The sequence below is a fragment of the Oryctolagus cuniculus genome, unplaced genomic scaffold, assembly GCF_964237555.1.
Source record: "Oryctolagus cuniculus unplaced genomic scaffold, mOryCun1.1 SCAFFOLD_162, whole genome shotgun sequence".
Lineage (NCBI taxonomy): Eukaryota > Metazoa > Chordata > Mammalia > Lagomorpha > Leporidae > Oryctolagus > Oryctolagus cuniculus.
Window position 1 is genome coordinate 40,044 of NW_027208348.1, and position 16,008 is coordinate 56,051.

Here is a 16,008-nt window from a genome sequence, read left to right on the forward strand (position 1 = left end):
ACACAGCACTAAGGGATCACAATCCTGTTCCTGGAACACTGTATAGAGAAGGTATCCTGGCCAGGTACAGAATCACCACCAATACACAAAAGTAGAATAATCTGCACATTAAAAACAAAACTACATGATTTTTTTAAACTACTGTAGCTCCTAATTTGCCTCTTACAATACACACTGAACATATTTCTCAAGTATGTTCAGGGAAAAGCAGCTTAGATGAAAAGAAAATACATTCACTGTGCAAGGTATGAAGACGTCCCTGCTTTCGCAGGACCCGCATTCCTTGCGTGTTTTCAGGGCTGCAGCCTCCTGGCTCTGCTCCCTCCGTGTGCCACACTCTGCACACACACAGCCAGCACACCAACAACCTCCAGCAGAGGACACCACATGGGGCTCCAGTTGGCCTGGCTGACCAGATGCCCTTCCCTTGCATTAACTCTGCCCCTCTAGGATGAAGCTAGGAACAGCAGAAACACCGAAGAAGATTCCTGAGGAAGCTCCCACGAATTCCACAATTCTCAGGAACAAAATCTGAAAACCAGGGCTCTCATTTACATGTTCTTGGGGGAAAGCTGCAACCCATGCCTAGAAATGGGTGTACCAGTTATGGTACATAGCATTAGCTATCTGTAACAATCATTTAACCCTTACCTGCAACTAAAAAAACAAATAGTTAAAACGTGTAATCCTTTTATTAAACACTTAAACCCCACTACACTCTAACTGTATCTAGGATCCATTCTTATTTACTACAGTGCAAGTACATAGAAAGCTCTAAGAAATCAAGTCTTCCAGGGCATGACTGCCAACTGGATGAATTTTCAGAATCATTATCAATGCTCAGAACTGCTACACCCTTCAATCCCACAGAACATTCTAGCTGCATAGTGATTCCAAAGCACTTAATTCTATTTTGAGATTGCTCTTAGAGAAAAACTCTTATGAGTCATACCTTATGTTGTAAAAGAACAGTGTGATGATTAGATTAGCTAATTGTTCCAGATATTGCCCCTTCATTAAAATTACTATCGAAACAAATTGTCACATATTACCACTTCTAGAACAAGAAATGAAAAGGAACAACTTATACATCAATCTATAAATATCATTAATGGTTTAAAGTTTAATTATGCTACATTTCTTGTGTAGCCTAATAATATACCTTTTAAGTAAGTTTAATTGAGAAATATATCGACTATGCATAACTAAGCATACACCAGAGGGAAAAAGATATGCACAATCACAAACCACAAATCCAATAGCAAAGAAAGGTTAATGTTTTTGTTTTTAAAATACTGTCTCTGGGGCTGCCGCTGTTGCATAGCGGGTGAGGTTGCCAACTGCAGTGCCAGCATCCCATTTGGGTGCCAGTTCGAATCCTGGCTGCTCTGCTTCCGATCCAGCTCTCTGTTCTGGCCTAGGAAAGCAGTAGAAGATGGTCCAAGTCCTTGGGCCCCTGCACTCACGTGGGAGACCCGGAAAACGCTCCTGGCTTCAGATCAGTGCAGCTCTGACTTTGCGGCCATCTGGGTAGTGAACCAGTGGATGGAAGACCTCTTTCTCTGCCTCTCCTTCTCTGTTTAACTCTGACTTCCAAATGAATAAATAAACCTTTAAAAAAAAATACTGTTTGCAGTGGGGCTATAGCTCAGCAGTGAAAACACCCACATTCCACCTGGATTCCTGACTTCAGCTTCCTGCCAATGCAGACCCCAGGAGGTAAAAGTGATGGCTCAAGTAACTGGGTTCGGGTTTCTATGTGGGAGATCTGGACTGAGTTCCCAGCTCCAATCCTGGTGCATCTCCAGGCACTAGGGGCTCTAAGGGAGTGAACCAGCAAGATGAGACCTCTGTATTTCTGCCTCTCAAACTAATTTTTTTAAAAAGATAGTGTTACCACAGAAGATATACTTGGTGATCACATTATGCCATGTGTAACTAAATCCTAAAAAGGGGTTCCTAGCTATATACATCAAACTTTCTTGCCCTTTCTCTTCAGTACTATAGGTAACAGCTAGATAATCTCAGCACCACTACATCTCACTTATGAACTTGATTTTCTGGAGTTTGGTTTCTATATCACGTTCAAGTAAAAGAAATGACTGATGAAAAGGGGAACAACATATAAAGACAACAAAACAGACACCATCCCATTCTCTACAACCATGAATATAAACATGCACATCAACTACAGGAGTGTCCAAAGTCTCTCAGAGGAAAAATTCTGAATCTACAAACACATGACACCAAGTTAGAAACGGAGGAGATGCTTAAGAGATTAATGTGGCCAAGCAGGTGTTGCTATGAGATATTTTAAATGAAAATGTTTAAAGACAGAAAAATTATGTGTATAAAAAATGAATCTCTAAAATTAACATCAAGAAAACAATCTCATAATGAGGTTTGCAAAAAATTTTACAAGCTTAAATTAAGTAATCACAGACAGTGTATTTAACTCTACACCTTTCTTGGTTCAAGAAAGTAGTCTTCAGAATACACATAAAGGCCGGCGCCGTGGCTCACTAGGCTAATCCTCCACCTTGCGGCGCCGGCACACCGGGTTCTAGTCCCGGTCGGGGTGCCGGATTCTGTCCCGGTTGCCCCTCTTCCAGGCCAGCTCTCTGCTGTGGCCAGGGAGTGCAGTGGAGGATAGCCCAAGTACTTGGGCCCTGCACCCCATGGGAGACCAGGATAAATACCTGGCTCCTGCCATCGGATCAGCGCGGTGTGCCGGCCGCAGCGCGCTGGCCGCGGCGGCCATTGGAGGGTAAACCAACGGCAAAGGAAGACCTTTCTCTCTCTCCCTCTCTCTCTCACTGTCCACTCTGCCTGTCAAAAAAAAAAAAAAAAAAGAATACACATAAAAAATTAAACACTGGAAAGATGAAAATAAAATTCAGACCTCACTGAAGGTATTAAAGGAGTGAATCCTAGATATTCAATACAAACTGTGGCATCCTCATTTGCATGGACTATACTACAGGAACTTGTGGTTAAGTTCACAATGACCTGCCTTAATCTTTTTTTAAAGATGTATTTATTTGAAAGTCAGAGTTACACAGAGAGAGAAGGAGAGGCAGGGAGAGGCAGAGAGAGGGTTCCATCCACTGGTTCATTCCCCAATTGGCCACAATGGCTGGAGCTGTGCCAATCTGAAGCCAGCAGCCAGGAGCCTCCTCTCAGTCTCCCACGCAGGTGAAGGGGCCCAAAGACTTGGGCCATCTTCCACTGCTTTCCCAGGGCATAGCAGGGAGCTGGACTGGAAGTGGAGCAGCTGGGTCTTGAACCGGCGCTCATATGGGATGCTGGCACTTCATGCCAGGGCGTTAACCCACTGCGCCACAGCGCTGGCCCCACCTCCTTAATGTTTAAAGAGTTAATACACACAAGGGCTCTGAGACCTCACAATGTCTGACACTTCTTGGTCTGAGTGGTCACTGCTCTGTTTCTATTTTACAGCTGACTGAACTGTACACCTTTCTTAGGCCCTTTATGTTACATGTTACCCCTCCCCAAAAAACGGCTTAAAACATAGAAGGTGCAGGAGTAACTGGAGAAGGGAAAATATCATTCATTGTTCTAAAAGTACAGGCATTTATATTTAGTATTAGTCACCAGCAAGATTCTAACAAACCAAGAAGTTGGTGTGTCAGAGTTAACCAAGAGGCTGGCGCTGTGGCGTGGCAGATAAGCCGCCACCTGCAGTGCCGCATCCCATGTGGGCGCCGGTTCAACACCCAGCTTCTCCACTTCCTATCCGGCTCTCTGCTATGGCCTGGGAAAGCCACAGAAGATGGCCCAGGTCCTTGGGCCCTTGCACCCACGTGGGAGACCTGGAGGAAGCTCCTGGCTTCAGATCAGTGCAGCTCTGGCCGTTGCAGCCATCTGGGGAGTGAACCAACGGACAGAAGACTTCTCTCTCTCCGTCTCTACCTCTCTGTAACTCTTTCAAATAAATAAAAGCTAATGACGTGGGAATTCATTAGATTCAAGGCCAAAAAAACCACCTTTCTCAACAATGTGGTGAGCAGTGATAGCTTGTTAAAGCTGGGATGTGTCCCATTTCCACAGTACAGTCTTCACGACACTGGAGTGGGAGCAGAGGACAAGACGGGGAAATGCCAAGGATGCTGGACCAGTTATCCGAGTTCTCAACTTTGGGAAAGTAACAGCACTTAATTAGCGAATATCAAATTCACATTAGAGGGACGCTCAGGTTGTGCTCCTAAATTCTATGCGCCCTGCCTTCTCAGTATTTAGTATAAGAATACAGAAGGCATGAAAAATCAGATTTAATGGAAGACAAACTTGGGAATAATAATTAAGGGTACTTTCTGAAATTATCAAAGTATATTTAAGGAAAGGCCCTTAAATATAAGTGATACAGATGGGTACCTACAGGAACAAATCTGCAGATTAGTCGACAGCAAGTAGAAGCAGGTTCCCACTGATAGCTTCTATTTCCTCTATGAAGAGGAAGTGAAGAAGACACTGAGAAGAACAGCGAAGATTTCCAGAGTTGATAGCAAAGAAAGGTCAAGAAGTCAGACTGGAAACATAGCAGAATTGATATTTAAATTTACAAATGGCAAACAATACATCTGGACATTTCTCTCACATGGAAAGCTATAATTTTTATTATTTTATTTTTAATAGAAAAATTTTATTTAATAAATATAAATTTCAAAAGTACAACTTTTGGATTATGGCAGTTCTTCCCCCCATAACCACCCTCCCACCCGCAAACAATCCTATCTCCTACTCCCTCTCTTGTCCCATTCTTCATTAAGATTCATTTTCACTAGGCGCCGGCACACCGGGTTCTAGTCCTGGTTGGGGTGCCGGATTCTGTCCTGGTTGCCCCTCTTCCAGGCCAGCTCTCTGCTGTGGCCAGGGAGTGCAGTGGAGGATGGGCCAAGTGCTTGGACCCTGCACCCCATGGGAGACCAGGATAAGTACCTGGCTCCTGCCATCGGATCAGCGCAGTGCACCGGCCGTAGCGCGCCAGCCGTGGCGGCCATTGAAGGGTGAACCAATGGCAAAGGAACACCTTTCTCTCTATCTCTCTCACTGTCCACTCTGTCAAAAAATAAAAAAAAAAAGATTCATTTTTAATTATCTTTATATACAGAAAGATCAACTCTATACTGAGTAAAGATTTCAACAGTTTGCACCCACACAGACACACAAAGGATAAAGTACTGTTTGAAGATTACTTTTACTGTTAATTTGCATAGTACAACACTCTATGGACAGAGATCCTACATGAGGAGTAAGTGCACAGTGACTCCCATTGTTGATTTCACAATTGACATCTTATTTATGACATCAGTAATCACCCGAGGCTCTTGTTATAAGCTGCCAAGGCTATGGAAGTCTCTTGAGTTCAAACTCCAGCCTTATTTAGACAAGTCCAGAATCAAAGTACAAGTTCTCTCCTCCCTTCAGAGAAAGGTACTGCCTTCTTTGATGGTCCCTCCTTCCACTGAGATCTCACTCACCGAGATCTTTCATTTAGGTCATTTTTTGCCACAGTGTCTTGGCTTTCCATGCCTGAGAAACTCTCATGGGCTTTTTAGCCAGATCTGAATGCCTTAAGGGCTGATTCTGAGGCCAGAGTGGACAGCTACAACTTAAAAGTAACTATTATCTATGTGAATAACTTATTTATATTTTAACAGAGTAATCCTATTTCAGAGGCTATTCACAATTTTTAGACCTATTCTAAAGCCTCCAGCTATGAAAAAAAACCTTGCTGCTAATTTTCGTAAAATATTTCTATAGAATTAGCAAATTACATGAATAAAAAGGACTGTATTTGGCAAGTGCTATCCCACACCGATTTAAAGAACATGAGAAAATCAACTGCAGCTTAGTTATCATCATATAACTAGAGCTTCCCCATAAAGTAAACCAGTTTCACACGTACAAGTCACATTGTCTTCCAAATGGTGCACAGCCCTGGTTTTATTATTTGTCTTAAATAATACTAATGTAGATTCAGAGCTCAGTTCTGCCATGGAATGCATTACCTAGGCAAGCTAACTGCACTGCGCTCTGGATTCCCACCTATGTCCCAATGGATGAGAGAACATGGAAGAGCACTTTATATGGAGGCAGACAAAGAGGACACGCTCAAATATGCAACACTTGTACTCCTGTTCATCTGCTCTAGGAACCCAACGATGACACACACACTCCCTACACCTATTAATCTGTGCGTCTTCATCTATGACAGAGGGGAAATATCATCCCTTGCAACAGGCCTGCGCATGGTGGGAAACCCCAGAGGCTTTCAGAAATTTATCCCAGGCTGGTGCCATGGCTCACTAGGCTAATCCTCCACCTGTGGCGCTGGCACCCCAGGTTCTAGTCCCGGTTGGGGCGCCGGATTCTGTCCCAGTTGCTCCTCTTCCAGTCCAGCTCTCTGATGTGGCCCGGGAGTGCAATGGAGGATGGCCCAAGTACTTGGGCCTGCACCTGCATGGGAGACCAGGAATAAGCACCTGGCTCCTGGCTTCAGATCGGTGCAGCGCACCGGCCACAGCAGCCACTTGAGGGGTGAACCAACGGAAAAAGGAAGACCTTTCTGTCTCTCTCTCTCACTAACTCTGCCTGTCAAAAAAAAAAAAAAAAAAAAAAAAAAAAAGTACTAGGCATCCCTAGAATACGTAAATATCAAATATTTGGATTTCAAAAACAATACTTTCAAATACTGACAACTATACAATTATGAGGTTCAGCAACTCAGTGGTGTCATTTCACATTTTTAAGTAATTTTTATAAACTTTTTAAAATAAGACTTTGTTTATAAAATGTATTTCTCAACTTCTAGACATGCAGGGATGTTACTGCTATCTTTTATTGGTTTCTTGCGTAATTCTACAATGGTCTGGCAAAATGTGATTTCAATCATTTTAAAGCTGTTAAGACTTGCTTTGCTGTCCTACGCGTACTAAACGTCCTATGTTCCACATGTACTCGAAAAGAACACGTTCTACAGAAAATGCAAAGGTCTGTTTTCATCTGTGAGGTCATATTTGCTAACTGTACTACTGACATTTCCCGGAAGCTTCTGAATTTTCTACCAGTTTCATCATGATTGTTCTGAAAGACACGCACACTGTCCCCTCAGCATTGTCATTCAGCAGTTTACCTTCCTCTCCTCTAGATCTTCACTACATTGCACTCAGGATTCTTGGACCATACTTCTATCTAGTGTTGGAGCTTCACTCTACTAATGCTTCTGCCTAAACGTCTATTCTGTCTCATATCACCGTAGCAACGTCAGCTTTCCTTTGAGCAAACCTGAAAACGTTTCCTTTCTTCTGCTTTCTCTGTTTCAGACATGCTTGTAAACCTAGCATCTCAGATTCTGTTTTTACATCTAATCTGCCCACCTGTGTCTTACCATTGAATGATCCCATCTATTTACATTCATTCTAATTATTGACATGTGGATGTGTAACTCATTTTATTTTGTGCTTTGTTTTCCCTCCCTATTGTATGTTTCTTCTCTTCATGGTAAACAATGATGTTAACATCTCTTTTTCTTTTTTTCATTGGATTTTTTTGAGTAATGACAATAAATTATTAGGTAAATAAAATGATCCATCAATTTTATTCTTTCTTTTATATGAATATATATATATATAACATTCTTAGTTAATAAATTCTCATGCTTTTAGCTGATAGCAAAACACAAGACATAAAATCTTGATGAAATTTTGAAACAACTGCCATCTGGTCTTTAAGATTAACCAATCTATGGAAGTACAAGGCTGCCCATTAAAAACAACGGCAACAGGCTCTCAGAACTACTGCTGTTAGGCAGTAATCAGCTGCTTCCAAATTAGTTTTTATTCTTCTGGTTTTATCCAAGGAAACCTCAGTATATTATCACAAAATAGATATCTATGTATCAAAAGTTATTGATCCTTGTGGCAGCCAGATGTCACTAACTGTGTTTACCCTATCATAACTCTCTTTTAACACCTAGCCGAAAATAAAAACCAGTTGAAGCCAAATTCCTCAGAAACAAAAGCAGTATTATTTCACTTTTAATGGAGGAAAAAAACTTACAATGGTGTTATTTTTGTTTTGTGCAAATTATCATGGTACATGAGGCCGGCACTGCAGAGTAGTAGGTTAAGCCTCCTCCCGAGGTGCCAGAATCTTATATGGCCACCAGCTTGTGTCCCGGGCCACTCCTTTTCTGATCCAGCTCTCTACTAACAGCCTAGCAAGTCAGTGGAGGATGGTCAAAGCACTTGAGCTTCTGCACCCACATGGGAGACCCAGAGGAAGCTCCTGGCTCCTGGCTTCAGATCAGCCCAGCTCTGGCCATTGCAGCCATTTGGGGAGTGAACCAGCAGATAGAAGACCTCTGTCTCTCTCCATCTGTAACTGTGCCCCTCAATAAATAAATAAATCTCAAAAAAATTATCATTGTATATGATCAATCACGAGAGGTGAACAGACAGCCTTGATAAAAGGTTACCAGCTACTACCAACACTTGGAGAATAGGACAGGTCACTCTTGCTACCCAAAGACCTTGTCATTGGCCTGGAGGTAAGCAGACTTAGGAATAATACATTAGGATAAACACAGTCAAAGACAATCAATTATATAAAGCAAAATGGCCAACTTTCAATGTTAGCTGTAATTTACAAGACAGTAACTGCCAAAAACACTAAACCTTTCTGCTCCATGTAATCCGTCCCACTAAACTACCAATAATAATCAGAAAAATGCTCAGGAAACGTGGAATCACAATAAAGGAAAGAATTGGCTGGTTTCCCACGTTCAAGATATCACGTTGCTCCCAGCTCCACTATGGGAATATGCCTGCCCCACAGTACCCTCTCTGCGATAGCGTAGGCACTGACAAACATTTTGTTCAAGTCTCACTTTTCTGAGCTCACTGCTAAATGAAAACCCTTCTCTGCGGCATATTCATTCTGTTGTGTTTTTTGCTGAGCTGGGTGTGTGTGTGTCTCTCTCCCCTTTGAGCCATTGTATACTGATTGACTCAACTGGGTACCTCACCACATGACAATCAATAGCATGAACTTTCATTATTGTGCTACACAAAAGCTAGCACAGGGCTGGAGAGCAGGCCTCTTCCTGCTCTCTATCAAGGGACTTAAATCCCTCATATCTACCCAAGTTGCTGTCTTAAGATCCATGCACTCTGATCCCAAAAGGCAGGTTTAACTTCACAGGCTCCTTGTCCATAGTCTTCATTTCTTTGTTCCCTGCCTCCACAAAGCAAGCCCTTAGGAACAGATGTGGGGAAGTCCCTTCCTGAACATCACGGCCTGTCACACTCAGGTCCATGAATTGAGCCGGCAGTCCTCCTACACGAACCCCACGTTCCTCTTACACCCTTCCATCCAAGGCCCTTTCCAGTCTGAGAAGCTGGCCTCTTTCAGTGGTGACAACATCAAGAGTGATTTTCCCCTTAAGTGATAATGATCCATAATCTAATAAGGTTGAGACTCTGCTCTTATCACAAAACCACAGTCCCCATAAAGTCAGGTTGATGACCACAGCCACAGGCATCTGAGGGCAATGGAGGACTACACAAAGCAGCAGCAAAGGCAGGAGAGCGCTTTGGGATACAGCAGGAAGGAAATAAAGTGACAAAACTGAAGGTCACTTCAAGGTACTGCTGCCTAAGGCATTAAAAAAAAAAAAAAAAAAAAAAAGGCAGGCCAGTCATAAAAACTCCACAGTAACACACACACATGTGTGTCCAGAGATTGGACTGAGCCTTACAACAGGATAATCAAGGTGCGAAGCATCAAACTATTTTACATAGTGAGTGGCTTACAACAGCTACACCTGGAAACTGCGATTCTCCAGAGATGAACCCTAGGTAATGCATAACAGTAAAGGCCATCCTTCATGCAGCATTTGTTACCGTGTTCCAGAAACAGCAGTGGGCAGTTTTTGTCATTCATTTCATTTGATCTGCTCAAAAAGTCCTAACAATCAGTAATAGCAAGTTAAAAGCCCACATGCATTCAGTACTTACCTCCAAAACAGTTTTATAAGGTAGGCACTTAAAATATTCCAGTTTACAGGTCAGAAAAGCTAGCTGAGTCAAAGATGCTAATTAAATTGCCTAAGATCAGTATCAAGGAGTGAAGCCAAAAATTAAACCTAAACAGCGCACCTGGGTTCTGCCCTAAACTCTCTGTGCTATGCTCTCTGCTATAAACATCATCCCCTCATGTTAGAGAAGAGAAAAATGTAGAAAGGTATGCTTACCAAGTCCCACAGAAGAGTAAGGCTGAGCTGGAATTTAATCTACCTCAACTTTATTATAGTAATAATATTCCTCTCTTAAACATTACATATATTTACATATTTATGGAGCAGGATCCTTAAATTTCAACCTATAGTTGTATTTGGGGGCTTACTTTACAGAAGAAAAAAATCAATACTGTGTAACTGGCTAGATATTAAGCCACGCTCTAACGTATAAATTATTCCCTGGGTATTAATGAAGTACTTAAGAAACTGTATTAACTCTTTCAGGCCACATGGGTCCATTCAATGGACTGAATTCTTAATTTACTAAAATGGTACCCCAGAGGTTCAGAAGCAAGTAACTTCCTCTAAGGGCACTGGGAGAAAAAACTTATAAAACTGTTTAGGAATATAAACTAAATTCAGAACAAAATTGAAAACCAACTACAGGGAAATCCTGTCCTAGTGAATTAGCCCCTGGCCCTCAAATATTAGGAAAAACTAAACTCCAGGGAGACTAGAGATAACTAGGTCGTCTAGATAGAAAACCACCCTGGAGGCTGGTGCTGTATCTGGCTCCCTGCTAATGTGCCTGGGAAACTAGTGGAAGATGGCCCAAATGCTTGGACCCTTGTACCCATGTTGAAGACCCAGAATAAGCTCCTGGCATCAATCAGCCTGGCCTAGCCCCAGTCTTTGCAGCCTTTTAGGGAGTAAAGTAGTAGATGGAAGACTTTACTCTTTCTCTCCCTCTCTCTGTAACTCAGCCTTGCAAATAAATAACAAGTAAATAAATATTTATTTAAAAAGAGAGAGAAACAAAGAAAAAACAAAACCACCTTGGACAGAGCTTTGGGTCCAATGTCTGCAGAACAAGCTTGCTTGTATAATCAGAGAGTAGGTGAGAGCAGGCAAATCTGCTCTGCTCCTGCTCCATCAGGTGGTGTAGGCAGACAGTCATGGCTTTAGAAGGACACACCAGGTCTCCTCTAATACCCAACCTCCTCTCATTCATTGCGAAGCCTCCTCACTTGGAATTCTAACCTCCCTACCAGCCCATCTGTCAAAAACATCCCACCCCTCACGGTCTCACAGTGGCAGCACCTCAGCATTCACAAGTCTCCAGGAATCTGAACCTCCCTCTATATGCTACACACTCAAGACAATATGAACACCACTAATGTGAATCAGTCATGCTCTTTTACCTATCAACTGCTGTTTCACATACGACAAACTATCCCAAGACCTACATAAAGTACTGTCCAGAATAGTACAACATTATTCTAAGAACAAATATTTCTAGCTTGTCAACTGGGGAGGAATTCTTGGAGGAAGTGGCATTTAACTGGAGTGTGTAGGGACAAACAGATCTTAGCAGGCTGACTTCTATATGCAGGAAACAGAGAGCAACTTCATGGGCAGGAACACAAGGGAGACCATAGGTCTTTGGGGGAACAGGAAGAATTCAACTGCAGACTTTGGTAATGAAGCAAAACTACAATTTCTTTTTTTTAAAGATTTATTTATTTGAAAGTCAGAGTTAGAGAGAGGTGTCTTCCATCCGTTGGTTCACTCCCCATTTGGCTACAATGGCCAGAAATGTGTCGATCTGAAGCCAGGAGACAGGAGACTTTTCCGGGTCTCCCACATGGGTGCAGGGGCCCAAGGACTTGGGCCATCTTCTACTGTTTTCCCAGGCCATAGCAGAGAGCTGGATGGGAAGTAAAGCAGCCGGGATTCGAACCAGCACTCATAAGGGATGTCAGAACTGCAGGCAGCGGCTTTACCAGCTATGCCACAGTGGCGGCCCCTCCAATTTATTTTGTAAACAAGGAAAATGAAGAATTTTCTCAATTTACTAAACTTTTCATATGTGTCGTCACTGGCTTTCTTCTTACTAATTCTAATGTTCTTATTAATGTTCTCCATTAATATTTTTGCTATGCTTTTTAACAAAGACACAACTAGCTAAGGAGGCGGCCTCTGGCACAGTGGTTAAGACACACCTTACAGGACCCACATCCCATTTCAGAATGCCTAGGTTTGAGTCCTGGCTTTGCTTCCAATTCCAACTTCCTGCTAAGGAACATCCTACAAGGCAGCAGTAAAGGATCAAGTTATTTGAGTCCCTGTCATTCACAGGAGAGATCTGGCTTGAGTTCTGGGTTCTGGCTTAGGCCTGTCCCAGCCCCAGCTGTTGCAGGAATTTGGGGAATTAACTAGTGGATGTAAGGTCTGTCTCTATGCCTCTAAACAAAAGTAATTTTTAAAAGATATATAACCAGCCTTATTTGGTATGGCTTAATTCTTCTTTTCCAGTGTTCACTTTAAGTTCCTCTTTCTTAAAGTAGCCCTTTACTTCAATAACAGAGTTGTCTTTTGATATTAGCTGATTTTTTACAGCCTTTGTCTCTACTGATGGGGAACATTGTTGTTTCTTAATACTATTTTTCAACTCTGTAATTAGTGTAGGGTTAACTTTATTAAGTGTAAAGAATACTGAAAATAGATCTTTGTAAAATTCAAGAGTTGGGGGGCCAGCGCTGTAGTACAGTAGGTTAAGCATCCGCCTGCAGCACCAGCATCCCATATGAGCACTAAATTCCTGGTTGCTCCACTTCCGATCCAGCTCCCTGCTGATGGCCTGGGAAAGCAGAAGATGGCTCAAGTGCTTGGGCCACTGTCACCCATGGGTGACCAAGATGGAATTCTAGGCTCCTGGCTTCAGCCTACTCCAGCCCCAGCCACTGCAGCCCTTTGAGGAGTTGAATCAGTGGATAGAAGACCTCTCTGTCTGTAACTCTGCCTTTCAAGTAAATAAATATATCTTTAAAAAAAATTAAGAGTGGAAGCAGGAAAGGGAGGAGGAGAAGAACTGGAGCATGGGCGGGAGGGAGGTAGGGTAGGAAGTATTACTATGCTCCTAAATCTGTTTTTATCAGATACATGAAACCTGTATACATTAAATACAATTTAAAAAAAAAAAAAGTGCTGTCCTCTACCTGGTGTGATTTTAATTCATCTCCCATTTAAAGACTGGAGTGCGGCCATAGATATCTACCTGCTCCAATTCTCCATTCCACCTGGTCACAGGACATCCCACAACCCAAAGATCAATCTTCCGGAAACCCACGTCTTTAACACCTCTAAATGCCTACAGACTTTTCATTTTTTCACTGAAAAAGAAGTGGGAATATGGGTGGGAAAGGGGGTGTGGTGGGGTGGGAAGTATCACTATGTTCCTAAATCTGTTTACATGAAATGCATGAAATTTGTATACCTTAAATAAAATTTTTAAAGGATTAAAATAAGATGTCGGGCTAGCAAAAAAAAATAAAACTCATAGAAATAACAGATAAATTGGATTGTTGGTTAGTGTTGAGTCTTTTTATCAACCAAAGTTATCTACATTCCTTAAATTAGCACTGACAGAAACTGATCAAATAAGATGAATTGCTATCCTTCAATTTCAAATTTTAAACTAGAAATCTAGCACAATTTTTTAAATATTTGCTAAGAAGAATGAATTTATAGAATTCCAAGTTAAATATGGAGTTTAGCACTGGCACGGTGGTGTAGCAGGTGAAGCTGCCTGCAACACTAGCAATCCCATATGAGCACCGGTTTGGGTCCCACCTGCTCCACTTCCGATCCAGCTCTCTGCTAATGTGCCTGGGAAAGCAGCAGAAGATGGCCCAAGTGCTTGGGCCCCTGTACCCACTTGGGAAACCCAGAAGAGGCTTCTGGCTTCAAATCAGCTCAACTCCGGCTGCTGTGACCAGTGGGGGGTGAACAAGTGGATGGAAGACCCCCCTCTTTTTCTCTGCCTCTATAATGCCACCTTCCAAATAAATAAATCTTTAAATACATGGAGTATAATTTTCTTTAAACCTTAAAAAGCTTTTAAAATGTAAAAATAAAATACTACCCAAAGTGGGGGAGAGATCTGGATTTTTACACATGTAAATCTGACTTCCACTTCCAGAGTAAGATCTTGTCATAATTCAGATTAACAAAAAACCTACCTAGTGACCCTTCAAACAATAAGTTTGCCCTCAAAGGTGACGTTAGGTTCCAATTCTATAAAGGCAAAAAAACATCTGCAAGTATTAACAATTGCAACTTTTAAAACACCAGAGATTAAGGTTGGATCCTTGCTCCTCTACTTTATAGCGGTGTGATCCTAGACAAATCACTTAAGCACTCCATGCCCCAACTTTCTCATTTCTATTTAATGAGGGCAATAATGGCACCTACCCTCATGCTCTTGCTGTGAGGATTAAATAAGATAATGCATGTAAAGTGTCTGGCAAAGTAAGTGTTTAATAAATGTTAGCTCTAATTACTGTTATTGCTACTAAGGTAACAGTGAGCAAAGTACATTCATAGAACTTCAAGTAGTTGCATATATCAGGACCACAGACCTGTGTCTGCGATGCCGGCAGAATGAGCGCGCAAGGTGGAGCCTGGGAAAAATCCGAGAGCAGACCAATAGCCCTACAGGAAGGCTCATAGTGAAGTCGGGTACATTTACTCCAAATTTCAAGGGTTCTTGCCATAAATTTAAGATAAGAATTCTAAATATTGGCTACTTATAAATGAAACAGGCAACATGGTACAGTTTTTTAAGTATTTATTCAGTGAGAAATACACAGGAAAGTGAGGGCTTTATGTAGGGGAGAGAGATGCTTAGGGTAGACGGAAGTCTACTAATTAAGTTGGGTCCATATTAGGTTAGAGACCAGGCCAGGAGCCACCTGGATCAAGTCTACAGTTAGCAGTAGACACAGGTAACAAAACAAGGGCAGGAAAGCAGAGAGTGGGTGGCTAGAAGGCAGCATGCCTGGAAGTGCCGGACAATAAGCAAAGGGCCCACCATGCTCCAGGCCTTTTATTCACTTCCAAAGGGGAGTGGTTACATAGTCTGGCAGGTAAGGGTGTAAAATCACAGGAGGCATGGTGAAGGCGTGGTCTCCAGATCACAAATCTAATCGATCTAATCCAATCCGCCTGCTATATCAACAGGAGTTCCACCAGCCCAGGTGTGCTATCCTTGAACTGGACAAGTCACCAACTAGCCCGAACTCGGGTAACAGGGAAGTCAATGGGACTCACCTTCTTCACTGGAAACCACATGTACAACACAGTCCATTCTGGATTCTTGATTTGCAGCATTGTTTTTTAAGATTTAATTTATTTATTTATTTAAAAGGCAATGTTACAGAGAGAGAGAGAGAGGAGAGACAGAGATAGAAAGAGATCTTCCATCTGCTGGTTTATTCCCCAAACTGGCTGCAACAGCCAAGGAAGGACTAGGCCAAAGCCAGGAGTTTCTCTTCCAGCTCTCCCTTGTAGGCCATCTTCTCTGCTTTTCCCAGGCCATTATCAGGGATCTGGAATGAAAGTGGAACAGACAGGTCTCAAACCGGTGCCCAATGGGATGTGAGCCTGACAGGCTGCTACTTTACCCACTACACAAAAACACCAGCCCCACCTCCCCCTCAAAGATTTTAAGAGTAGGAGTTATTGAAAGTTGCAATTGAGACACAAAAAAGGTTTATCTAGCAGTACAAACATTTAACAATGAGATTGTTCATTTTAATTATTACACATTAATAATTATAATTTTAATTATTATTAATAATTTAATTACACATAACAGGGAGATAACAAGAACTGAATGACTACAGCATGTGAAGACACTGAGAGTCCCTGAGGCTGGCAATGGTTGATCACTGGTGTCACAGCCG

The 16,008-nt window shown here is 42.2% G+C and overlaps 1 long non-coding RNA gene across 1 annotated transcript in view; it reads right to left on the reverse strand.

The window, feature by feature from the left end:
• LOC138848296 (uncharacterized) overlaps nt 1–16,008 on the reverse strand; it is a 78,976-nt gene that overhangs the window by 17,028 nt on the left and 45,940 nt on the right. Inside the window, exon 2 of the long non-coding RNA XR_011386098.1 lies at nt 1–15,651. This exon is cut by the window's left edge and continues 17,028 nt beyond it. This is a non-coding gene — a long non-coding RNA (uncharacterized lncRNA). The remainder of the gene's footprint in view (nt 15,652–16,008) is intronic.